This window comes from Saccopteryx bilineata, chromosome 6, assembly GCF_036850765.1.
Source record: "Saccopteryx bilineata isolate mSacBil1 chromosome 6, mSacBil1_pri_phased_curated, whole genome shotgun sequence".
NCBI lineage: Eukaryota > Metazoa > Chordata > Mammalia > Chiroptera > Emballonuridae > Saccopteryx > Saccopteryx bilineata.
Genome location: NC_089495.1, coordinates 59,887,350 through 59,915,119, shown reverse-complemented (window position 1 = coordinate 59,915,119; position 27,770 = coordinate 59,887,350).

The window sequence follows — 27,770 nt, the reverse complement described above, 5'->3', positions numbered from 1 at the left end:
ATGAGTTCTTTGTAAATTTTGGATATTAGGCCCTTATCTGAGCTGTCGTTTGAAAATATCAGTTCCCATATAGTTGGCTGTCTGTTTATTTTGATATCAGTTTCTCTTGCTGAGCAAAAACTTTTAATTCTGATGTAGTCCCATTCATTTATCTTTGCCTTCACTTCTCTTGCCATTGGAGTCAAGTTCATAAAATGTTCTTTAAAACCCAGGTCCATGATTTTAGTACCTATGTCTTCTTCTATGTACTTTATTGTTTCAGGTCTTATATTTAGGTCTTTGATCCATTTTGAATTAATTTTAGTACACGGGGACAGGCTGTAGTCGAGTTTCATTCTTTTGCATGTGGCTTTCCAGTTTTCCCAACACCATTTGTTGAAGAGGCTTTCTTTTCTCCATTGTGTGTTGTTGGCCCCTTTATCAAAGATTATTTGACCATATATATGTGGTTTTATTTCTGGGCTTTCTATTCTGTTCCATTGGTCTGAGTGTCTATTTTTTTGCCAATACCATGCTGTTTTGATTATCGTGGCCCTATAATATAGTTTAAAGTCAGGTATTGTAATGCCCCCAGCTTCATTCTTTTTCCTTAGGATTGTTTTGGCTATTCGGGGTTTTTTATAGTTCCATATAAATCTGATGATGTTTTGTTCCATTTCTTTAAGAAATCTCATAGGGATTTTGATGGGAATTGCATTAAATTTGTATATTGCTTTGGGTAATATGGCCATTTTGATTATATTTATTCTTCCTATCCAAGAACAAGGAATATTTTTCCATCTCATTGTATCTTTTTCGATTTCCCTTAACAATGCTTTGTAATTTTCATTATATAGGTCCTTTACGTTCTTTGTTATGTTTATTCCTAGGTATTTTATTTTTTTTGTTGCAATCGTGAAGGGGATTATTTTTTTGAGTTCGTTTTCTAATATTTCATTGTTGGCATATAGAAAGGCTATGGACTTTTGTATGTTAATTTTGTATCCTGCGACCTTACTGTATTGGTTTATTGTTTCTAATAATCTTTTTGTGGAGTCCTTCAGGTTTTCGATGTATAGGATCATATCATCAGCAAAAAGTGATAGCTTTACTTCTTCTTTTCCGATATGGATGCCTTTTATTTGTTTGTCTTGTCTGATTGCTCTGGCCAGAACTTCTAGCACCACGTTGAATAAGAGTGGAGAGAGTGGACAACCCTGTCTTGTTCCTGATTTAAGGTAGAAAGTCCTCAGTTTTATGCCGTTTAATAGGATGTTGGCTGATGGTTTATCATATATGGCCTTTATCATGTTGAGATATTTTCCTTCTATACCCATTTTGTTGAGAGTCTTAAACATAAAATTGTGTTGTATTTTATCAAAAGCCTTTTCTGCATCTATTGATAAGATCATGTGGTTTTTGTTGTTTGTTTTGTTGATATGGTGTATTATGTTAACCGTTTTGCGTATGTTGAACCATCCTTGAGATTCTGGGATGAATCCCACTTGATCATGATGTATTATTTTTTTAATATGTTGTTGTATTCGGTTTGCCAGTATTTTGTTTAGTATTTTAGCATCTGTATTCATTAGAGATATTGGTCTGTAGTTTTCTTTCTTTGTGCCATCCTTGCCAGGTTTTGGTATGAGGGTTATGTTGGCCTCATAAAATGTGTTTGGAAGTATTGCTTTCTTCTTCAATTTTTTGGAAGACTTTGAGTAGAATAGGAACCAAGTCTTCTTTGAATGTTTGATAGAATTCACTAGTATAACCGTTTGGGCCTGGACTTTTATTTTTGGGGAGATTTTTAATAGTTTTTTCTATTTCCTCCCTGCTGATTGGTCTGTTTAGGCTTTCTGCTTCTTCATGACTCAGTCTAGGAAGGTTGTATTGTTCTAGGAATTTATCCATTTCTTCTAGATTGTTGTATTTGGTGGCATATAATTTTTCATAGTATTCTACAATAATTCTTTGTATTTCTATGATGTCTGTGGTGATCTCTCCTCTTTCATTTTGGATTTTATTTATTTGAGTCCTGTGCCTTTTTTCCTTGGTGAGTCTTGCCAAGGGTTTGTCAATTTTGTTGATCTTTTCAAAGAACCAGCTCCTTGTTTTATTGATTTTTTCTACAGTTTTTCTGTTCTCTATTTCATTTATTTCTGCTCTGATTTTTATTATCTCCTTTCTTCGGCTGGTTTTGGGTTGTCTTTGTTCTTCTTTTTCTAGTTCCTTAAGGTGTGAGGTTAAGTGGTTTACTTCGGCTGTGTCTTGTTTGTTCATATAGGCCTGAAGTGATATGAACTTTCCTCTTATTACTGCTTTTGCTGCATCCCAGAGATTCTGCTATGTCGTATTTTCATTTTCATTTGTCTGTATATATCTTTTGATTTCTGCGCTTATTTCTTCTTTGACCCATTCATTTTTTAGAAGTATGTTGTTTAGTTTCCATATTTTTGTGGGTTTTCCACCTCTTTTTTGCAGTTGAATTCTAGTTTCAAGGCTTTATGATCAGAAAATATGCTTGGTACAATTTCAATTTTTCTAAATTTGCTGATACTGTCTTTGTGGCCCAACACATGGTCAATTCTTGAGAATGTTCCATGTACACTAGAGAAAAATGTATACTCTGTCACTTTGGGATGAAGTGTCCTGTAGATGTCTATCATATCCAGGTGTTCTAGTATTTCATTTAAGGCCACTATATCTTTATTGATTCTCTGTTTGGATGACCGATCTAGAGCCGTCAGCGGTGTATTGAGGTCTCCAAGTATGATTGTATTTTTGTCAGTTTTTGTTTTAAGGTCAATAAGTAGCTGTCTTATATATTTTGGTGCTCCTTGGTTTGGTGCATATATATTAAGGATTGTTATGTCTTCTTGATTCAACTTCCCCTTAATCATTATGAAATGACCATTTTTGTCTCTGAGTACTTTTTCTGTCTTGTAGTCAGCATTATTAGATATGAGTATTGCTACGCCTGCTTTTTTTTGGGTGTTGTTTGCTTGGAGTATTGTTTTCCAGCCTTTCACTTTGAATTTGTTTTTATCCTTGTTGCTTAGATGTGTTTCTTGTAGGCAGCATATAGTTGGATTTTCTTTTTTAATCCATTCTGCTACTCTGTGTCTTTTTATTGGTAAGTTTAATCCATTTACATTTAGTGTAATTATTGACACTTGTGGGTTCCCTACTGCCATTTTATAAATTGCTTTCTGTTAGTTTTGTATCTAGTTTGATTCTTCTCTTTTGTTTTTCTATCATTTGTTTTTGTTTGTTTGTGTTCCATACTTCTTTCCTCTGTTGCTACCTTTTTTAAGTCAAGTGTTTTTGTGGTGGTTTTTTTAAGGGTGGTTACCATTAAGTAATGAAAAGGGTACCTACCATATTCATTGTAGTACCCTATCTTATAAGTATTTCTGCACTTCATCATCCTTTGCTACTGTTAATCTCCATCCTCTCCCCCCTTTTTTTCCTTTGTTGTCACAGTTTAAGTTTGGTTTTATTGTGTTCTTGGTGGAGCTGTTACTTGTGGTGTTGTTTTCTTTTGTTCTTTGAATCTGGTTGGAAAACCCCCCTTAGTATTTCCTGGAGTGGGGGCTTTCTGTTGATAAATTCTCTCATCTTTTCTGTATTTGTGAATGTTTTTATATCTCCTTCATACTTGAAGGATAGCTTTGATGGGTATAGTATTCTTGGCTGAAAGTTCCTCTCTTTCAGGGCTTTAAATATTGGGGTCCACTCTCTTCTAGCTTGTAGAGTTTCTGCTGAGAAATCTGATGATAATCTAATAGGCCTTCCTTTATATGTTGTACTCTTCTTTTCCCTGGCTGCCTTGAGAATTTTTTCTTTGTCATTGGTTTGCGTCATCTTTATTATGATGTGCCTTGGAGTGGGTTTGTTGGGGTTAAGAAAACTTGGTGTTCTGTTTGCTTCTTGAATTTGAGGCTTTAGTTCCTTCCACAGGCTTGGGAAGTTCTCGTCTATTATTTGTTTGAGTATATTCTCCATTCCATTTTCTTTCTCTTCTCCCTCTGATATACCTATTATTCTTATGTTATTCTTTCTGATGGAGTCAGACAATTCCTGTAGGGCTTTCTCATTTTTTATTATTTTTGAGTCTCTTCTTCTCTCTGTTGTGCCTCAAGTTGTTTGTATTCTATTTCACTAATCCTATCTTCAATCTGGGCTGTTCTGTTAGCTAAGCTTGTTACCTCGTTTTTCATCTCGTGAATTGAGTTTTTCATTTCTGTTTGATATGTTTTTATAGTTTCAATTTCTTTGGTAATATATTCTTTGTGTTCATTGAGTTGTTTTCTGATCTCCCTATATTGCCTTTCTGTGTTTTCTTGTATATCTCTGAGTATTTTTAACATTTCTATTTTAAATTCTCTGTCATTTAGCTCCAAGGCTTCCAATATGTTAAGTCTTTTCTCCATAGATTTTTCCACATCTATTTGTGTTACCTCTCTTTCTTTTGTATCCATAATATTCGATTTCCTCTTTCTTATCGGCATCTGAGGGTGGTCTTATTGATAGCACAAATTAGAATTAATAAAGAGTAAAAAGAAAAAAAAAGGGTAAAACACCCCACAAAAAAAAACAGTAATAATTTATTATTTTCCCCTTTTTTTCTCTCTTCTCTTTCCCTCCTCTCCCCTCCTCAGGGAAATATCATGCCTATAATGGAGGGCCTGATTTGGGGTGAAGAGTTCAAGGGCCAAAAAAAAGGGAGTAGGGACCTACTAAATGCAAAAAAAAAAAAGGAAGAAAATCTTAGACAAGCATAAGATGATTTGCTTGTAAGTGATGGTCAACTAAGAGATATAATGAGAGGGATAAGAGGGAATCAGAAAAAAGGACCAAAAAAGAATAATAAAGAAGAAAAAATAAAAATAATATGTAAAAATCTGTTGTATTAAGTGGAGCGAAGACTAAACACAATGGAGACCTTGGGTTGGGAGGATCCAAAATGCCACAAAAATAAACTAACAAGAGAAAAAAAAATAAAAACAAAAGCAAAAAAGAGAAATAAAGCCAAAAAAAAGCCTTGAGTCCCAAATTAACTAATTTGTTCGTGATTGAGGATTATATGGGAGGAAAGTAAAATGAGAAAAGAAAAAACGAATAGAAAGGAAAAAATAAGAAAAAGAGAAAAACGAAGGAAGAAATAAAATAGGAGGAGAAAAAAACAAAATAAAGCAAGACAAAAAACAAAACAAAACAAAAGAGGAGAGAGTGAGAGTTAAGTGTTTTGGAGTATAACCTTAAAGGAGGGTGAGGATGAAGAAGAAAAATAAAATGCAACACTCATGGGTAGTGTAGTTCAAGAAAGGGGAAGCATAAGATGGGTAGAGAATAGAAGGACCGAGGTGGAGGAAATAAAGGCAAAAAGATAGAAGAAACAAACAACAACAACAACAACAAAAAATTAGTGGATCAAGTTGTAAAGTCTGTGGGTTTTTCTTGATTTTGAGAGGTTAACTTCTTCCTTTTTCTTTTCTCTCCCTCTTCCTAGTCGGTGACTCTGTACCCCAGGCTCTGCCCCTGTGTCACTCTTAGGTAGGGATTTGCAGTTGATGGGATTCTATGGCAATGTCATATAATTGGCTTTAGTCTTGCTGGAAGTAAAGGCTTGTTGGCATTTGCAGGGTCCAACGATGAGAGAGTTTGCTTTCCTGGATTCTCTCTCCTAGTCCCCCCTTTCTGAATTAGCAGCCTGGTGATCCAGCTATAAGGCTGCAACTGCTTCTGCCTGGGGGGTAAGAGGCTCAAAGAGCTGGGAAATCCCCACTCTATCCCCACTCAGTGCAAGGCTTTGGGAAAGGCTCTGACAGTCAGGGCCTCCAGTGTAATCAGGCGGGGGTGGGAGTCAATTGTTGTCAAGGTGACTGTTCAGCGCCTAGCATTTAGTTGGACCTCTCAACCCAGGCTTTCCACACTTTGTAGCCTGTTTTTGCAGGGAAGAAGAGGCACTAGTCTCTGCTTACGACTAGTGTAGTATAGACCTTATTATCTGCCAAGTCCTTCTTGCTAGCGTTTATCCCTGAATATGGAGCCTCTATCAATCAGAAGTTGCCCCCGCCCCTTTAGCGAGAGGCACTAAAAAATATCACGCCTCTTGTCTTGGATCGCTGAACTGAGAGAGATCTTATCAATTAGAACCGAGGGTGCACAGATTTTATGGGTTAAGCTAATTTCAGTGATTGGGTCGCAGCTGTGCTTCCGAAGGTATTTTAGGCTGCCTGCGCGCGCCCCTCCCCCAACGCTTGATTGTTAGCTTGAATGGCTGGGTGAGGTGCCCCGCCCACGGAGAGAATCTCCCAAGCCTCTCCCGCTCGCCCGCCGCTGGCGGCTGGACCGCACCAGGCACAGGATAATGGAGCCCCCTGGGTGTGTGGGCCATTAGGGCGCCCTGGGCGCGTGGAATGCCCAAGGCACGCGCGCGAATGGGGCGCTCCGGGCACCAGTGGCCGGCGACCCCCACTCGCAGTGTGCGGGCCGCTGGGAACGTCAGCGGTGCTCAACCAGACTGGGCGCGCGCGCAGCTGCTCGCGGTGGCTCGCGGTGGCAGCTCAGGGTGGCAGCTCGTGGCGGCCGCTCGCGGTGGCGGTTTGCGGCGGCTGCTCGCGGCGGCGGCTCGCGGGGGCTCGTGGCGGCTCGCGGTGGCGGCTCGCGTCGGCCGCTGGCGGCGGCTCGCGGTTCCCAAGTATATGGGCTGACTCACCGCAGGCGCACTCCCTCGCGGCTTGAATGAGCGTCGCTGCGGTAGCTTCCTCCACACCCTCGTCTCTCAGATTCAAGTGATAACAGTCCTTTTGCTTTCAGTTTGTGTGGAACTCCGGAATGCTCCGAGGATAAATTTTTCTGTTTCTAGTTGATAAATGTGTTGTGATTTAGGGGAGAGCTGTCGGACGCGCTTCTCACGGCGCCATTTCCGTGACGTCACCTGAAAATCGGTAAGACTAATTTCTTTATAGGGAATGTTAGCATATCTTACTGGAATGTATAGCATGGCATACATATAATCATGTGCAAAGATAGAAGTGTCCACTAACACTCAGTGGTAATCAAGCTGCAATATACAAGTGTATAATATCAATATTTTGTATACTTTAAAATTAATATTATGTGTCAATTATATCTCCATAGATATCTAGCTTATGGTGCTTAAATTTCCCATCAAAAAGAAAAATTAAATATGTAAAGGAGTAAAAAAATTTCTATTTGCTTAAAGTTAGTCATGGTCATAAAGTTAAACATTGGTCTACATGTTTGCCTATTTATGATGAAAAACAGGTCAAGAATCTTAGAATGGCCACAGCTTCTTATACACACTGACTTAGTAAATAAGCTTCTATGTTTGTTTTTTTTGTGGTAAATTGAAAAGTTATTGTATGGTAGGCATATATCTTTTTTACTTCTTTAAATCCTCACTACATCTAGGATATGTTTTAAAAATCATAATTAAAGTAGCACAGCATTGGCAGAAAAATAAACACACAGAACAATGAACAAAAGCGAGAGCCCAGAAATAAAACACATGTATATAGGCAAATCATTCAACAAAAAACCCAAAACCACACAATGGAGAAAAGAAATCTTCTTCAAAAAATGCTGCTGGTTGTTTACAGTGGCCAAGACATGGAAACAACCAAAAACCCCTTCAGTAGAAGATGGGATAAAGAAGATGTGGTACATATTGATATATACTATGGAATACTTCTCAGCCATAAGAAATGATGGATCATTTAGGACAACATGGATGTACCTTGATAACATTATACTGAATGAAATAAGTAAATCAGAAAAAACTAAGAACTGTCTGATTCCATACATAGTTGGGACACAAAATTGAGACTCATGGACATGGACAAGAGTGCAGTGGTTGTCAGGGGGAGGATAGGGAGGAGAGGGAAGGGATGAGAGAGTGGAGGGGCATAAAGAAAACCAAATAAAAGGTGACAGAGGACAATTTGACTCTGGGTGATGATAATCAAATGTAAAAATGATCTGGAGATGTTTTCTCTGAATCTGTGTACTCTAATTGATCAATGTCACTCCATTAAAATTAATTGTCTAAATAATTTTTTTAAATGCTGCTGGGAAAATTGCAAAGCCAGATGCAAAAGAATGAAACTTGACTACAGTTTTTCCCTTTGCACAAAAATTAATTCAAAATGGATCAAAGACCTAAATAGAAGAAATTATAGACATTAAACTTATGGACCTTAGCTATAGAGAACAATTTATGAATTTAATCCCAAAGGGGGAAAAAAAAACCAAAGGCAAAAATAAATTAATGGGACTATATCAAACTAAGAAGCTTCTGCACAGCAAAAGAAACTGACAACAAAGTAAACAGACAGCCAACCAAATGGGAGATGATAATTGCAAACTACAGCTCCAATAAGGGTTAATATCCAAAATATATAAAGAACTCACAAACCTCAACAACAAACAAGCAAGCAATCCAATTAAAAAAATGGGAAGAGGGTCTGACCTGTGGTGGTGCAGTGGATAAAACGTCGACCTGGAAATGCTGAGGTTGCCAGTTTGAAACCCTGGGCTTGCCTGGTCAAGGCACATATGGGAGTTGATGCTTCCAGATCATCCCCCTTCTCTCTTTCTGTCTCTCTCTCCTCTCTCCCTCTCTGTCTCTCTCCTCTCTAAAAATGAATAAATAAAATTAAAAAAATGGGGAGAGGACCTGAATAGACACATCTCCCAAGAGAACATACAAATGGCCAACAGGTATATGAAAAGATGCTCATCTTCACTAGACAAGCAATAACAAGTGTTGGAGAGACTAGAGAAAAAGGAACCCTCATTTGTGAAAAAAGGAAACCTCAGAACAAAAATTAGTACAAACATTATGGAAGAAAGCAAGGTGGTTCCTCAAAAAATTATGAATAGAACTACCATATGGCACAGTAATCCCTCTACTGGATATATACGTCAAACATTTTAAAACATTGGTATGTAAAGACACATGCAACCCCATGTTCACTGCAGCATTATTTACAGTGGCCAAGACATGGAAACAACCAAAGTTTCCTTCAGTAGAGGATTGATAAAGAAGATGTGGTACATATATTCAATGGAATACTACTCAGCCATAAGAAATGATAACATAATGTCATTACAACAATATGGATGGACCTTAGAACATTATACTGAGTGAAATAAGTAAATCAGAAAAAGCTAACAACTATATATGATTCCACACATAGGTGGGATACAAAATTGAGACTCATGGACATAGATAAGAGTGCAGTGGTTATTGGGGGAGGAGAGAGGGGAGAAGAGGAGGGGTAAGGGGATTGAGGGAAGGATATAAAGAGAGACAAATATAAGGTAATGATGATTTGACTTTGGGCGATGGGCTTACTACCTAATTGACTGTCCGAATAATGTGGAGATGTTTACCCAAAATCTATATACTCTCGTTGATTAATGTCACCCTGTTAAATATAATTTTCCAAATTAAAAAATAATTTGTTAAATTTTGTGTATACTTTGAGAATCTATAGACACAAAAAGGAACATATACATTGATTTTAAAAATTAATAAAGATTTTTATATTTTTTTCTAATTGATACAAGTGGTTTTTCTTTGTTCTCTCCATCTTTCTTTTCTCAACATCTGATAATGGTGATGCTTTTCTCATCTCCTGACTTCCCTTAGGCTGTTATTTTTATTCTCATTGTATTTCTATTTCTTTCTTTTTCTTTGCTTCCTCTTTTCTTTCATAACAGAAATAGCCTCACAAAGCTCTTTCCTTAAATCATTAACTTTACTGTGAAATCTTTCACCTCTGTAACTTCAATGAATACTTTGATACTCATAATTTAAATATCTTTATCTCTCATTATAAACTCAACTATTTCCAATAGTGTTTTAAACTTAGAATAAGATATATATATAAGAATATATATATCTAAGAATAAGATATATATATCTGTTTTATATATATATATTATATATATATATATATAATATATATATAAAATACCTAGATTCTTTATCTTCAAAACTGGACCCCAGTGGAAGGTCATCAGTTTAGTTATTGGTGTTAACCATCTTCTGACCAACCAGGTTGAAAGCCAAAAGACACTGATGACATGTACCAGTTGTTCTTGGTTGAAGACAAACTGTCATCATCAATTACAATTGTTTCTTCTTTGAAACATCACCAAGACTTGCACTATCTCCTCTGGTTCCAAGGTCACTGCCTATGTGGAGATCTTTCAAGTTAATTATGATAAGCAACTTTGGCATTTCCACAATCTTTTATAACCTACATACCATCTCCAAATTAATCTTTATGAAACACTATTTTTCACTATGTTGCTCTCCAGCTGCTCTCTATGATTCACAGTAACTTGTGCGATCTATAAGGTACCCAATAAATCATGCCATCATTTGTACAAATACACTTTTCCATAACATATACCCTTCATGTAATCACTGTGTAAGACCACGCACCACTGCCATGGTCATGCAGGTTCTCACTGGATTCAGGCAAATGGTGACGAAGCTGTGGAGCTAGAAAATGGTGGGTCATTTCATTTATTAAAGTCTCGTAAATGGCAGACAAGCAAACAGTCAGGGAAGACCACTTGCCTTTCTCACTCCAGACCTACCTGGACTCATAGGCCCCTACCAGCCTCAGCAGGGCTCACAAGTCCCTAGGTGCTCTCTCTCTTTTTCTCTCTCTCTGTTTCTCCCCCCCCCCTCTCTCTGCCCTCTCCTCTTAAACAGGCTAGGGCAAAAACAAACAAACAAACAAAACAACTCTTCTCCAGAAAATAATAACAAACAATCACCCCTTCCAAGTAGGAAGGTTATCAACAATTTGCCTCCCTGAGGACAAGCATGCAGCCTTTCACAGACTACAGACATATAGTACTGCCCAGTCCAATGCAAAGTATAAGCGAGCAAACCTAAACACACTTGTTTCACACTTGTTTGCCCAACACACTGTTTCTGAAACTCCTTCTTCCATGCCCAGACCCAAGAATACAACATAAAAATTATTCTTCCTCCATTATGTTCATGTAATGGTCATCCTTTAAAGCTCAAACCACTCTTTCTTCCCTGTAGAACCTCTGAAATAAAACTATTTTATCTAATTATTATTTTCTCATTCTGTTTTTTTTTTTCACATTTGATGTTATCATTGCATAATTGGACACTTTTGACTTTTATAGCGATAACTGGTTAGACCCCCAATATTTAAATTTCTTAAAAAGAAAGGCCTTTGGTTTTATTTGTATTTTCACAGTATTAGAATAGTTTGAGGCACTCTAGAGGAGCTCAATATATGCTTGTTTCAGATTTTTATTTTATTTTTTTAGATATATGAGTAATTGTATCTGGACTTTTTTTTTTTTTTTTTTTGGTATTTTTCCATAGTAAAATGCTGCGGGGGTGGGGAGGCAGATAGACAGACTCCCACATGTGTCCAACTGGTATCTACCCGGCATGCCCAGAAGGGGGCGATTTTCGGTCCATCTGGGGTGTTGCTCCACTGCAACCAGAGCCATTCTAGCACCTGAGGCAGAGGCCATGGAGCCATGCGCAGCACCTGGGACAACTTTGCTCCAATGGAGCCTTGGCTGCGGGAGGGAAAGAGAGAGACAGAGAGAAAGGAGAGGGGGAAGGGTGGAGAAGCAATGGGCGCTTCTCCTGTGTGCCCTCATCAAGAATCGAACCTGACACTTCCACATGCCAGGCCGATGCTCTACTGCTGAGCCAACCAGCCAGGGCCGTATCTGAACATTTGAAATTCTACTTTCCTTACTGATCTGTAGTGCCACTTCTATCATATACAATTTCTTATTTTTATGAATCTGATTTTATGTTCTCTATAAAGTATTTTGGATCAGTGCTAAGCATTTATAATTATTATAACTTGGTAGTAAGTGTCAAATAGTTTTTTGTTTTGTTTTATTTTGTTTGTTTTTTTAAGTGAGAGGAGGGGAGAAAGTAATACAGACTCCTGCATGTGCCCCCAAAAGGATCCACCCAGTGACCCCTGTCTGGGGCCAATTCTATAATCAACCAAGCTATATCCTGGGATGATGCTGGAACCAATTGAGTCACACGCCTGTGGTAAAGGAAGAGAAAAGAAGCAGGTAGTCACTTCTCTTTTGTGCCCTGACCAGGAATCGAACCTGGGATATATAGACATGCCTGGCTGACATTCTATTCACTGAGCCAACTGGCTAGGGCCAATGTCAAATAGTTTCAATTGTGCAATTAATAAGAGACATTTTAAAACAGTTGTGTTTAGTTTAGATGAAGCTCATAGGCCTTGGAAAACTTTTTCTTTTATTTGAAATTCTGTCTTTTTTTTTTCAAGATTTTATTTATTCATTATAGAGAAGGGAGAGAGAGAGAGAGAGAGAGAGAGAGAGAGAGAGAAGGGGGGAGGAACAGAAAGCATCAACTCCCATATGTGCCTTGACCAGGCAAGCCCAGGGTTTTGAACCGGCAACCTCAGCATTTCCAGGTTGACACTTTATCCACTGCGCCACCACAGGTCAGGCCTTCTGTCTTTTTTAGGAGGTTTTTAGCTATTCTCATTGCTTTACACTTACCGTATGTATACATTTTAAGTACTTTCATTGAATATAGGGAGAATACAAAAAATAAGAGTATAGCTCACTGCATTTCCATATAAGGAGTCTACTTTTTGTAGTCAAAATTCTAAAATGGCTTCAAGATTCTGACCCTTCCTGTGCATGCCCTGTGTAATTTTCAGGACTGTGAATGTGATGAGTTTCACTCTGATGGCTGGGATATATGTCACAATTGACTTTTTTTTCTTCTTCTTTTCCAAGTGAGATGAGGGCAGATAGAGAGACAGACTCCCTCATGTACCCCACCAAGATTCAACCAGCAACACCCATCTGGGGTCGATGTCTGCCCATCTGGGGCCATGCTCACAACCAAGCTATTCTTTTTCAGTGTCTGAGGAGGAGGTTCCACAGAGCCATCTTCAACACCTGGGGCTGATAAGCTAAAACCAATCAAGCCATGGTTGCAAGAGGAGAAAGAGAAAAGGGGGAGGGAGAAGCTTGAATAAGCAGTTGATCACTAATGTGTTCTCTGACCAGGAATCAAACCTGGGACATACACAGACTGAGCCAATAGTCTATCACTGAGCCAACCATCCAGGGCCATCAAAATGGACTTTAAGAAAATAATATCTTGACTGGACCTGACCTAGTCAAATGAGGCCTTAAAAAGACTGGATTCTTTCCTGAGGACACAGTCTAAGCATGTGAAAGATTTGAGTTAAGTATAAGGATGGAAGAGAGATCTTCATTGTTGTCTTACAAAATGTAGGAGCGCCACACAGCAAGACAAACAACTTTAGTTCTACATACTTGAGGAACAGAGCTTTTCCACAACCATGTGAACTTAGAAGAGGAACCTTAATTTTAGATAAAAATGTAGTCTACACTTTGATTTTAGTTTTGGGAGACCCTAGGGATAGAACCACACACGCATCATACCTGAACTTTTGACCTACAGAATTATGAGCCAATAAACAGGTGTTGTTTTCAACTGCTAAATCTGTGGCAATGGAAAACTAATCCATCATTCATTGTGATAAAAAATATACTTCAAAGAACATATAATTTTAGCAACCCAAAAGTCCCTGTATTTATCTAAATCCATTAAGATGAGAAAAAAATTTAAGTTCTGCCATAATTATGCCTTATACCTCTTGAACTTTCTTTCTTATGCATTCCAGTTCCATGCAGCTTACTTTATTCTCTGAGACTACACTTATTGCTTCTAGTTCCAAAGTCATAACAATAACTATGGAAACAAACTAGCCCCTCATCAACTCAGTTTTTGATCAGCATCTCCCGACAATGAGAAATGCATCTGAAGAGATAAAAACCTCCTGAAAGACCACAATGATAGGAGTTGATACTCACAGGTGCTTCAGTGAATGATTAAGTCTCAGGATACCATAAAGAAGGTACAGCAAGGTACAGTCTTGAGCCCCAGGAGTAATTTTATGCTTTCAACTTACTCTGCCTGGAATGGAAAATTCTGCCACAGTAAAAACTCTTCAATCAAGAGTGGATTTTACTTCATCTTCTGCTGTTCACAATATAAATAGTTTGTTTCTTGTCTTTTTGATACATATATCATCAGAACCATCAAAATCCAAACTCCTATACCTGCACTGTTTATACCAACTATCTCTCAAGCATGTTATATCATAGAAAAAAAAATATTTCTTAAGTACAGTGTAAGTACATTCATATGTACTTATACATATAAATCTTTATTTTTCCCTTGCTAATAATGTTAATACAATGCCCTCAAGTGGAATAATACAATCTAGTTAATCTTGTTTTATATATCGTCTCTCTTATTTCTAAACTCTTTTATTTTTATTTTTTTTAAGTGAGAGGAGGAAAGATGATGAGAAAGACTCCTGCATTGTTCCTGACCGGGATCCACCCGGCATCCCCTGTCTGGGGTTGATGTTCAAATCAACCAAGCTATCCTCAGCACCTAAGGTCAACCTAGCCACTGTCTGTGAGAGAAGAAAAAAGAGAGAAGTGGGAGGGGGTGGGAAAGAAGCAGAAGGTCGTTTTACTTCTCATGTGTGACCTGACTGGGGATCAAACCCAGGATGGTTACATGCTGGGCCAACACTCTATCTGTTGAACCAACCGGCCAGGGCATCTTATTTCTAAATTCTTAATGGCAATAGTCATCCAGATATTAAAGCTCTGGGTTAAGTGGAAAAGCATGTAAAAGACATTGGCTTTTACCCAACTTAGATGTTATTTTAAACTTTCCTGAGCTGTCAAGCAAGTAAATGTTCAGGTACTAAATAAGTTTCAAGGATAATTAAAAGAGAAAGGAAAGCCAATAAACCTGTCAACTTATTTTCTATAGAAAAATAAAAGGGTCTAATTCTTTTATAATGAATAGCAACAAAATTAAATTCTATTCTGCTCAATCTACTTTTTAAAAAGGTAAAATAAAATATTAGTTAGAAAGAAGTTTTGTCAAGGCCCCTGAGCCTCAGCCAAACTAAACACTACTTCTCCAACATATTTCTAATTAAATACGCAATTAAAATGTTCACTGCACCCTAAGGCCTCCCATCCTATTTAAATAGTTTCTTGTCCTACTTTTAAGGGCAAGTTATAGCTTTCCGAGCCTTTATTTAAAAATATTTTAGATTTTCTACTTGAGTTCTTTAACAAACCTATTTTTATTAAAATACATCATTTTAGATATATGAATAATTTCTTAAATGTTCAATAAGCATAAATTGGACATGTCTAAATAGCTGATATAAGTCAAAGAGCACAAAAAGTCTGTGAAAATGAGTGCTTTGACGAAATTTTAATATGATGGAATGACTCAACTACATGCACAATATATATTTTTGACTTAGGTACCAATCAACTTTATAATAAAGTCAAATGTTCCAACTCATTGTATATCAATTATATATTACCTAATAAAAATGAAACTTTACATATTTCTATGATTTCAACTAATGTTTTTCTGTACCATGTGTTCAAATCATATGTGTGTGTGCTTGTTTTTAGTAAAAATAGCTCAGTGTGTTAAAGTTATCAAATTATAGGTAATATTTATGAAAATGTGTTCATTTTATATATATTTTTTTAACAAATTACTTATGAGATAAATCAGGTTCAACATATAGCATAAGATGATTGACTAAGTCCCTAGGCTTACCATTTTATTATAGTCAACAGAGAAAATAAAAAATAAAATGAATAAGGCTTTTATTATTAGAGTTTACAGTAAATTTTTATTTATTTATTTTATTTTTTGTATTTTTCTGAAGTTGGAAACGGGGAGGCAGTCAGACAGACTCCCGCATTGCGCCTGACCGGGATCCACCCGGCATGCCCACCAGGAGGTGATGCTCTGTCCATCTTGAGCGTTGCTCTGTTGCAACCAGAGCCATTCTAGCATCTGAGGCAGAGGCCATAGAGCCATCCTCAGTGCCCGGGCCAACTTTGCTCCAATGGAGCCTTGGCTGTGGGAGGGGAAGAGAGAGATAGAGAGGAAGGAGAAGGGGAGAAGTGGATAAGCAGATGGGCGCTTCTCCTGTGTGCCCTGGCCGGGAATCGAACCCGGGACTCCTACACACCAGGCCGACGCTCTACCATTGAGCCAACCGGCCAGGGCCTACAGTAAAATTTTATTATTTGGACCTATTGCTTAAATATAATTATATTTGTTTCTTTCATAGCAGTAGCTTTAAACAAATACATAAACGTTAGTTCCTAGTATGCCAAACTACTGATGAATTTTTGTCTCTTTCCTTAGAAGGCAACTGTGATGATTATATTAGGCAAGTCTAAGTTCATGAATTTCATATCAAAAATAAGGGAGAAAAACTTAGAGAAATCAATGATGCTTTTTTCCTGGTAGATCATTAACCAATGTGTCACATTTGTGGGATTTTAAAAACAGAACTATTAATGTGACTCTGGAATAAGCCTGGGAGCTAATGTCAAGCTATGATGAAATATGTTTGCAGAGGAAAGCAGACAACAACAACATCATATAGACAAGTCAACCACGACCATTCTTTCCTGCTACCTACCATCCACATCAAAATTTTTTTTAGCTATCAAAAGAAAACTTGAAATCATTGTTTTGATGAAAACACTTTGAAATATTTTTAAAGTATGTGGAAATATGAGTAATATTTGTAACATTGAACAATAGTAAAATATAATAGCTTTAATACACATGAAGAATTACTTCACATCTAAAAGAAAAAAAAAAGAAAATATGAAATAAAAATGGACAAAGTTATTAATAGATAATACTCACATTAAGAAATCCAAAAAACTAAGGAGGATCAAAAATGACTGCAGAGTAGGTGAAAGCTACAGATACCTTCTTCTGGCACCAAACTAGATTTACAGCTAAATTATTGAACCATTAACCCAAATGACCAAATGAAGGACAGCTTAATAGGAGTATTATATCCAAGAACTAATAAAATTTTTTTAAAAAGCTACACAAAGACTGGTAAGAAAAGCAGAGACACAGAGAGCACTAGCCCCTGCACCCAAGTATAGTGTCAGGGAAGCTTGAGAGACAACTTAGCTGCAAAAGGCCCCCTTGAAAATGTGGAGTCTCAACCCTACTTTGGTACCTCCAAACTAGAGCACAGAACTAGGAAAAGAAGCCTGAATAACATCTGGCAGAAAAAAATCAGCTAGGACTTTGTCCACTGGAAAGAGAAGAGAGTCTGCCAGAATTACAGGTGCTCTCCTAAAGAGCCAGCACTAAGGAGCTTACTCTTTAGCACTTACCCAAGGCTCTGATAGAGGGAAGGTGACTCAGGGTATAATGGAAGCCATGAAGAGAAAACCTGGTCTACATGACTCAGGAGAGAGATCTGGGATTTGGGGTCAGGGGTCGTCTACTAAGAACACAGTAAAAGGTCAACATCTCACACCACTCTCAGGCACCATCTTTCAAGGTTAAGCATGCTTATTCTTGCAGCACCAGCTGCGAGAGTGCACTAACACAGTCCTCAAAATACTGGCAACGCCATCTTGCCAAGCTCAAGTTTGACAGAAATTATTGTTTGCTGCGCCCAAGAGAGACTTGAGGTGTGCTCTTTTTCTGAAAGAATTATAAGCAGACTCTCATTGAATTGTGTTGCTTTGGATCAGGGGCCAATTTTTTCCCTCTGCCCGCAGGTTAGGCAGGTGCCACCCCCAGCATAAGATTGACTTGCCAGGGACTCTGGTTATGCAGGTTAGGCTACTGACTGGGTAGTTTGAAATAAGAGAAGTTTATGTCTCACAGATCTGGAGGCTAGAAGTCTGAGATCAAGGTGTTGATAGGGCTAGGCTTCCTATGAAGCATGACGCCAAACTTAGTCTTTTCCACATATGTCTTCTTTCTGTTTATGTCTTTGTGTATGATGTTGTCTCTGTGTCCTTGTCTCTGCAAAATGATACTAGTCATTTCATATTAATGACCTACCTTATTCCAGTATAATTTAATTTTAACTAACTACATCTACAAAGACTCCATTTACAAACAAGGGTGCATTATAAGGTACTGGGAGAATTGTTTGTGGATAATGCAATTTAATTCATAAAAGGATCCTGCCTTTGTAGTATACACCAACTGTATGTAAGAATCCTTCTGGCTCTCTGATTGTCTTATGACAGTCCTAGGTAAAGGGGACCGATGCTATTCTGCTACTCTGGTAACTATAATTGCTGTGAATAAATTAGAGTCTGATGTTTGATTCAGCAGAATGATGTTTCTACTAAAAGAAGTTTGTCTATTGGTTTGACTAATTGTTTAAGTAGAGTAACAACTCAGATCCATTATAGTTCCTGACTTAACAACTTACTAGAAGAGGAAGAACTTCAATTAACTGAGACGTAAGTGCACTGGCCCAGTATCTAGATAAGATTGAAAAGTTGATTTGAGTTGCTGAAAATTTTGTGAGATAGATTTTTAGATACTGAAAAGACTTCATTAATTTGGTAATCTTGAATTTAGGAAAATAAATTCTTTCTTTAGGAATATAATTTCTAATCTATCTGTGACAAAGTTCTTTTAAACTTTTCAATAGAATAGCAATATGCATTTGATACTGTTCAGGGCTGCCATTCTCAGTCTTTCATAGACTCTGAAGACAAGTGCTGCCAATGGGAGCTCTCACAGAATTTTTGCAGTCCAAGAGCCAATACAGGGTGCCTTAGTATGATATAACCACTGGACAATCATCGACTGGTCATTGTATAAGAAACCGAATCCAGAATTCAGTGTTATGTCTATCTGATATGTCTTGAAAAGTCATATTTCAGAAATGCATGAAAATTCTTTGTGCTCATTCAGATTACTCAAAATTGGCAGGAGCTCATCTGGGAAAGGCAAATTTTATGGCCAACAAACTACGGGTATGTCTCTGAGGAACTAAGGAGATCAAGAAACTTTACACACTAAATTTCCCCTTGCCAGTTATTCTCCAATACCCATCACTAAAGTCAATTTCTTTGGCTAATCACAGTGATTTTTGTGCTAAAATGTTTATTTTTACCATGGTTCTCTGAGGCTATTTCTATTTCCTCAGAGGAATTACATATGGTTTGAGGTATGTTTTGAAAATTGGATATAAAAATTAGCAGAAAAGCATGAAAGCAAAGGCAATTTAAGTTGAGGGAACAGCTTTAGCAAAATCACAGAAGTTTTAAAGTGTGGCATGTGTTCAAAGACTCAGGGAATTTATTCAGGAGAATACTGAATAGGCTTAGGGTTACTTCATGTATAATTTGAATTTAAACTAAGGTATTTGCATTTGAATGTTTATATCAGCTTTCCCAAGATCACTCTAATCATTTATTGTGCATGCTCTTATATATGTGTATTAATTTATGCATTATCTATGCATTCATATATGAATGCATATTTATATTTATAATATGTAAAACAAATATCATGTTTTAAAGGATGATATAAATATATGTAGAAATAAAAATTCTGAACTTAAAAATCCAAATGGATCTTTGTATAACCTCCTATAGTACACATTACAATTCAGAAATCAAGGTTATATAGTAAAGATTATAAAGATTATTGTACATAGAATTAATATTGTGACCCTAAGAAATTGTATACTGTCAGGTTTGTGCAAGTATTGTCTTCTGATAGAAAAATTTTATAAAAATTTGAATTAACAATTACATTAGGTCAAGAAACAAACAAACAAAAAAATACATATGGCGAATATAAAGAATGGACCAGAAAAAACTACTATACATGTCTTTTTGCTTTGTCTTAAAAACTCTTAGGACAGTTCCATTTGCACCAGTTCTTTGAAACTAGTTTAGAGCAATGATATTCAAAGCATCATCAGATGTTCTGATGGGTGGAAAAAAGTTTGGGGAAGATTGATTTGGTGGGATTTGAGGATACTGTTTTTACCATAGCATCATTGACCATTCAGTTTATATATTGAGATTTCAGAAGGATTTCATTTGATTAAAGCATCCCTCTGCTTTCAAAAATAAGTAAAAACCACTCCTTACACAGATTATAACACCAAAAAGGAACAGCATTTTTTTTACAATTAGATATAATTTTAGACTTAGCTGTGCTAAGATTTTCAGATCACTTTCTGCCCACTAAAAATGGTTATAGTGTTGATTATCAATAAAAATTTACATTTTCAATTATGTTTCTTAAACAAAAAGCATTGAAACATAGCTTACTCTGGTAAATATGGTCTAGCAAGAAATGTACAAATAGACTATTACATTGCGACTGCAAAGTTCTTAGTTTTTTCTTGGTTGTTATACTAAGCAAAAGTAGAAAGAGAATAAAATATCTTATTATGGTAAAAGTAACTGCAAAATAATTTTCCTTTGAAGGAAACATGTTAATTTAGTTGGTTAAAAGAAATAATTATTTAATGGAGATTTATAATGGCATCAAAAATTCCACTTATACTCTTTGGCAAAAACCACATTTGTATCTTTAATTTCTTTTAGACAAAAGACATAATTAACAGTCATAAAAATACTTTTACATTGTCTCATAAATATTAACTGATAAGGTTCATTCTTTATTCTGAAATATGAAAGTTTACAATACTGTGAAACTGGGTGTAAAATTGTAATGAAGATATAAATATTATAGTTAATACAGTGACAATATAATATAATTTATGTGGCTGCCATAATTGTTCCTGATTGAATTTTAAGAAAATGTTAATAATTAAGATTAAACAAATATCAGTTCATGGAGGTAAAGTTATTAATTTGATACCTAATGTATGACTTGGCTGCAATTAATGCCATAGCAATTTTTTGTATTATTTTTTAATAGAAGACACAATCTATTGTTTTATCAAGTTTAAAACATGCATATTTTGTATACTCTTCACCCATTTCTTCCACCCCTCATCAATCCACCCAACCTCCGCCTCTGGCAATCACCATTCAGTTCTTTGTGTCTATGAGCTTTTTTTGTTTGTTTGGGGGAGAGGGGAGTGATTTTTGTTTGTTTTAGATTCTACATACTGGGCTAAGCAAAAGTAGGTCTCCAGTTGTGAGTACACTAAAAAGAGTTTATTCTTGTATTATTATTTATTAATTATTTATTATTTTCCATACTATTAACTGTAAACTTACTTTCCCCACTTCTATATAAGAAGGCTGATATAGTATTTGTCTTTCTCTCACTTATTTCACTGAGTATGGGCTTTTAATCTAACCATGTTGTCACTAATGACAATATTTTCTCTTTTTTATGGTTAAATAATATGCCATTGTGTATTTTTATATTACAATTTATTTTTCCATTCATCTATTGATGAACACTTAGATTGTTACTATAACTTGCTTATTATAAATAATGCTACATTGAATTTAAGGATACCAATGTCTTCAATAGTTAGTATTTTCATTTCCTTCAGGTAAATAGCAAGAAGTGGAATTGCTAGAATCATATAGTGATTCTACTTTTAATTTTTTGAAGAGCTTCTATATTGTTTCTTTACAGACAACACTAATTTACCTTCCCACCCACAGTGCACAATAGTTCCTTTCCTCCACAACCTTGCCAACATTTTCTATTTGTTGTTTTGTTTTGGGTTTTTTTTTATAATGGCTATTCAGACAAGTGTGAAATGATATTTAATTGTGGTTTTGATTTGCATTTCCATGATGAGTTAGTGATGTTGAAAATATTTAAGATATTAGCCCCTATTATTAGATATACATTTTGCAAGTATTTTATCCCATTCAGTAGATTGCCTTTTTATTTTGTTAATGTTTTTCTTTGCTGTGTAAAACCTTTTAAGTTTGATGTAATTCATTACTTAAATTTAATATAAAAATTAGTATCAAAACATTAGAATGATAGTAGGTCTTCATGAATACATACTCTAAAGGTATATGTAACTGCTATAAACCAAATTGATACATATAAACATTTCTCTACTATACATACCTGAAAAATCAGTCATATCCACTTGATGGGCAACAAAGCTTTAACCATGACTTCTTAATAATAGTTTCTATGTGCTCTGTTACACTATTTTGGGAAAAGAAGGAAAGTGAGCATAAAAACAAAGCCTAAACATAAAAACAAAAATTTAAGAAGAAGCAAAAAACCATAGACAAAAAATTTTTTTTCCAGAGAAGTTGGTCATCCTAACAGTTATTTTTTTCAGAATACTTTTTTCTGCTTAAGACTGTAGGTCAATATGGATAACATCTCTAAGACGAAACCCCAAGTTAGAATCATTCTCTAAAAAATAAAGATTCTTTGCTTGATGGTCTCTTGTTTCCTTGATTCTCATTATTGTGCCATACTATGTTTAAACTTTAACAGGTTAAAAATTTATTGCAGCCCTGGCTGGTTGGCTCAGTGGATAGAGGGTTGGCCTGACATATAGACTTCTTGGGTTTGATTCCCGGTCAGGGAATAGAAGAGAAACAGCCACTTGCTTCTTTCCCTCTCCTTCTTCTTTTCCTCTTCCCCTCTCCCAGCAAGTGGCTCCATTGGTTCAAGAATCACCCTAGTGCTGAGGATAACTTGGTTGGTCCCAATGTATCTGCACCAGGTGCTAAAAATAGCTAGGTTGGTTCAAGCTTCCCGGTGGATCCCAATTGGAGCACATGCAAGAGTCTGTCTCTCTATCTCCCCTCCTCTCACTGGAAAAAAAGTTATTGCTTTCTTAGAAAACTAAAACAGGTTCCCCCTAATTGGGAGAGCAATATCATAAACAAATATGATAATAGGAAGTGACGGGGTGAGCTGCAATAACCATGCCAGAACTATTCCAACAGCAACAATAGGAGTCATAGTGATGGGAGTCCTTAGAATTATCCTCTAGAAATAGGGCTCAAAAACTACATAAGAGATATCAGCTTGCAAAAGAAGACATCTTATCAGTAGCTTAGTATAAGATTCAAATAGTAATGAAATAAAAGAGGTCTTGGAACATGACTGACACTACTTTTAAGCAATGATAATTGAAAAACAATGTTGGTTCTTCAATAAAGAGTGAACAACTAACACTATTAAGGTAGTAGCAAGTGGTATTCTTAGAAATTCTTTTTACAAGTGTTCTTATATACTTCTCTACATGCATAGCAGAATTTATATAACTTGCCTTCACTGACATAACACTGTTCTCAAGGTACCAAGCAAGTAGCATTCTTTCATTTTTTTTCTTTCTCTTTTTCTTTTTTGGTCATAATATACCACAATTTATAAGCATGTAGAGAATTGTATAAGAGCACTTGTAATAAAGATATTATTAAGAATGTTAAAAAGAGAATGAATAATGAAAATCATGTGTAGTTACATACAAAAAAAAGATTTAACAAATGTTTTATATGGGCAACAATATTTTATGTGATATATATCTATTTCATGAAGTTATATATATGCAAGCCCACTTTTTTTTAAACCTACATTTTTTTAAGACTTTATTTAGTCATTTTAGAAAGGAGAGAGAGGGAGGCAGGAAGCATCAGATCTCATATGTGCCTTGACCAGGTAAGGCCAGGGCTTTGAACCAGCAACCACAGTGTTCCAAGTTGATGCTTTATCCATTGCACCACTACAGGTCAGGTTGTAAGCCCACACTCTGTGATTATAAATTGACTGTTATCTTGACAAACCTAACTGCAAAATGACATAAAGTAAAACTATTTCAGAGTTTTGGCCATTTTAAACTCATTCTTTGTTTTATAAAATAATGCAATAAAGTATTACTCTTAGTATGAAAACCTGGGAAACATTTACTCAGCAGCCAAAAAGCTAATCCCACCAGAATTGACCTAAGTACAGACAGACCTTCCTCTGAAATCATTTACTCCCCTCAAGATAAAAATAATATGCCTTTTGAGTGATCTCCAAATGTTTCTCTATGTAATCATCCAGCTATTCTATCCATAATGCCATGTGTTATTTGACAAATATTTACTTAATATTGGCTGTATATAGAGTATTATTCTAGTTACTGGAGATGTGTTAGTTAACAAAAGCAAGTTTCTATTCTCTTGTGGAACTTATGTTCTAGAAGGAAAGATTATAGCAGAAGGAATACAGACAATATATAATAAATCAAATAAATAATCACAATTTATCCTATGTAATAGGCATTGTGGTGATGATAAATGCAATGAATACATTTAGTACATACATTTAAAGTAGCAATGTATGTGCTCCATTTTAATGTACTTGTTGATATGTTGACCACTGTGCTCCTTAACATTGAGTGCAACTAACAAAGACCTGGTATGGTGTCTTAAACAAATTAACGGTTTATTATTCCACATAAGAGAAGTCCATAGGAAATTATTCCAGTGCTTTCATAATGTATTAAGAAGTCATTAGGCTGTTTCTTTCTGTTCAGTTCTTAGAACATGACTTACATTCTTAAGATAACAAGATGGATGCTGTGATCTAATTTTATGTCCTACGTTTCATGTAAGAAGAAGGGAAACATCAGGGAGCAAAATAATGCCTTTCCTCTCAAGTCTGCTTCTTAGAGACACATCCCGGATTTCAGACACTGTGACCTCTTAAAGCAAATTGGTTACAAACAAGGATGAGAAATATAGTATTTTACCTTAAAACATTGGTGTCCTAAATAAAATCAGTTATTTTACCAAGCAAGCAGGGATAATGAATATTTGGAAAGTTCCCAGCAGTCTTAGCACAGCCTCCTAGACTTCAGACTTCTTTAACACAGTGGGAATTCTTATACTCACCTTGGCAACCAGCACAATGTATGGCATATTAAATATGCTCAGTAACTGCTAGAAAGAACCTTGAATAAATGAACCAATGAAGTCTTCTGTTTCACTGACAGCGGTTCCTTCCCTGTTGTCTGAAAGAGGAAATAGTCCAAAAATGAACAATCCAAGTATCATGCAAGCACTGTGGCCATTCTTGAGCCTACAAAGGTGGATAAAGCAGTCTTTTACAAGAACATTAAAACCTACTATAATCACTAGACTAATATATACTCAGTGCAACTTAGAATGTTGTATCATATGACAGGTATAAGCAACCTAGAAAACTGTATCATATTACAGATATAAGCAAACTGTTATGGCAGAACTTAAGAAAGAGAGAGGGCTTACAAAGGCAAGATAATTAAATCAAAAATATTTATTGTTTTGAGTATTTGACGCTGTGTTAAATTTATATTGTGCATTATTCTAATTTTATTTATTTATTTATTTTAGGTGAGAGGAGGGGAGATAGTGAGGCAGACTCCCATATGCATCTTGAGCAGAATTCACCCAGCAACGTTGTCTGGGGCCTATGCTCAAGTACTGAGCAATTTTTAACACCTGAGGCTAATGTGCTCAGACCATCCAAGCTATCCTCAGTACCCAGGGCCTTGCTCAAACCTATAAAGCCACTGGCTGTTGGAAGGGAAGAAGAAGAGAAGGGAGAAAGGGAAGAGGATAGAAGAAGATGGTGGTTTCTCCTGTGTGCCTTCACCAGGAATTAAATCCAGGATGCCCATATGCCTGGCCGACGTCCTATGCACTGAACTATTTGGTCAGGGCCTATTTTGATTTTAAAATATAAAACACTACTATCTGCAAAAGTTGTATATAATTTGAAAGAAATGCTAATGATAGCATTAGAGAATATGAGTTCATAAGACCAACATTACTTTAATATGCAAGGCAAATATTCCAAATGCATTCTGTAAGATAGTTGTGTTTTCTATTTTGTTTAGGTGTTAATATATAACAAAAGGTCAATAGAGAAGCAGCACTTACATTGTGCATTTTGGAGATTTATTTATTTATTTATTTATGGTATGGCTTCCAGAAAAAGATAAATCAATCACTTTAGGATATTATTCTTTAGTATTCCCACAATATTTATTTCTCATCACAATGTGAATGTTTTAAAGAATTAGTGCTTGTTTTTAAAATAAACTCTATATAAATGCATATATACATATACATACAGTATATTTATATATATGAAACTAAGAATGATAGACCATCATATATGGTCATATGTAATTTTTTTTCTTGAACTGTTTCTAGAAAATAACTATGGCCAAGTTTTGTCTCAAAATGAGAATCGATCATTACAAATTTTTAAGAATCTAAATAAAAATGATGAAATCTCTCATAAGGTAGAAAATAATAGATTTGCAAAATGTAGAAAGTAGCATTTATACACTTGCACAAAGAAGTATACTAAGAGAAACTCAGTACCAGTTCAAAGTATGGGAAAGGGATTATCCAATAAGGGATATTAGTTTGTAACCATAATATAATTTTTATTAAATTTATTGGGATGATATTGGTTAATAAAATTATATATGCTTCAAATGTAAAATTCTATGATATATCATCTATATAGCATTGTATGTTTACCACCCAAAGTCAAATTTTCTTCTGTCATTTGATTTTCTTTACTCCATACTACCTTGTCACTCTCCTTTCCCTCTAGTAATAACCACATTGTTGCCTGTGTTTATGAGTTTTTGTTTGTTTGTAGATGAAAATTTTAAAACCATTTATTGGCAAAGATATATGCACCTGTATGTTCATTGCAGCATTATTCACAGGGGCCAAGACATGGAAACAACTGAAATGTCCCTTGACAGATTATTGAATAAAGAAAATGTGGTATGTATATACAGTGAAATATTATACAGCTATAAAGAAAAGATAAAATATTGCCATTTGCAACAGTATGGATGAACCTTGAGACCATCAAGCTAACTGAAAAGTGTCAGATGAAAAAAATTTCCAGAACTATATGATTTCACTCATATGTAGAATATAAAACTGCAAGCAACAAACTAATAAAGACAAACTAGCAAATACAATATAATTTTTAGTACATTGTAGAAAACTGAGCATTTTCCCTTGGAAGATTACTATACCTGTGGCTAGTGTGCTAAAATTTTAGGTGTGTGTGCTTTATGTTGGTAAGTCTTAGATTCATTCCTAGAGTCACCATGCATGATTAGTATCTGTTCTCTGTCACAGAATGAGATCTGATTTATATTTTATGTTTGCAAAATACATTATGCAGGTTCATAAAATAAATACAGTGGTACCTTGAGATATGAATTTAATTTGTTCTGTAACCGAGCTTGTAAGTCAGTCAACTCATACATCAAACTGCCGATATTGGACCTATGCACCAACGCGCTAACTAGTGGCAGCTTCCCGAACCATGACTCGTGTCTCAGAATTTCACTCAGATCTTGAACAAAAATACAGACTGAGTCGCAGCTCGTAACTTAAAAAATTTGTATGATGATCTATTTGTATCTCAAGGTACCACTGTATAGAACACATTTATGCATGATTAGGCATGTGTATATGAGTGTGCATATGCCATGATGTACCTGTAGACATTTGTAGATAGATATAAACAATTTCAACCATATCTATTTGTATTGTCTTGAAAATCAGACACTAATGTAGCCACACTAGCAGTGGCTAAATGAAGAAAACAACCAATTTAATCAATGTTTTTCTGGGTAGCTGTATTGAAGATGTAGGAAACCACATAGTGCTATAAAAACTTTTCAATATAATATTCTATTCCTACTTACATTGTAATGCTATAGTTTCATCATAGGGCTAAATAAATTGTGGCTTTCAAATAGTTTGTTTCATCTTAGTATTTTAAAAAATCCCAGAATTTGTAGTGATACATCAAATCCTCCTTTACCCTGTATCATGTGAGTAATTCCAGGAGAATGGCTGGATAGAAT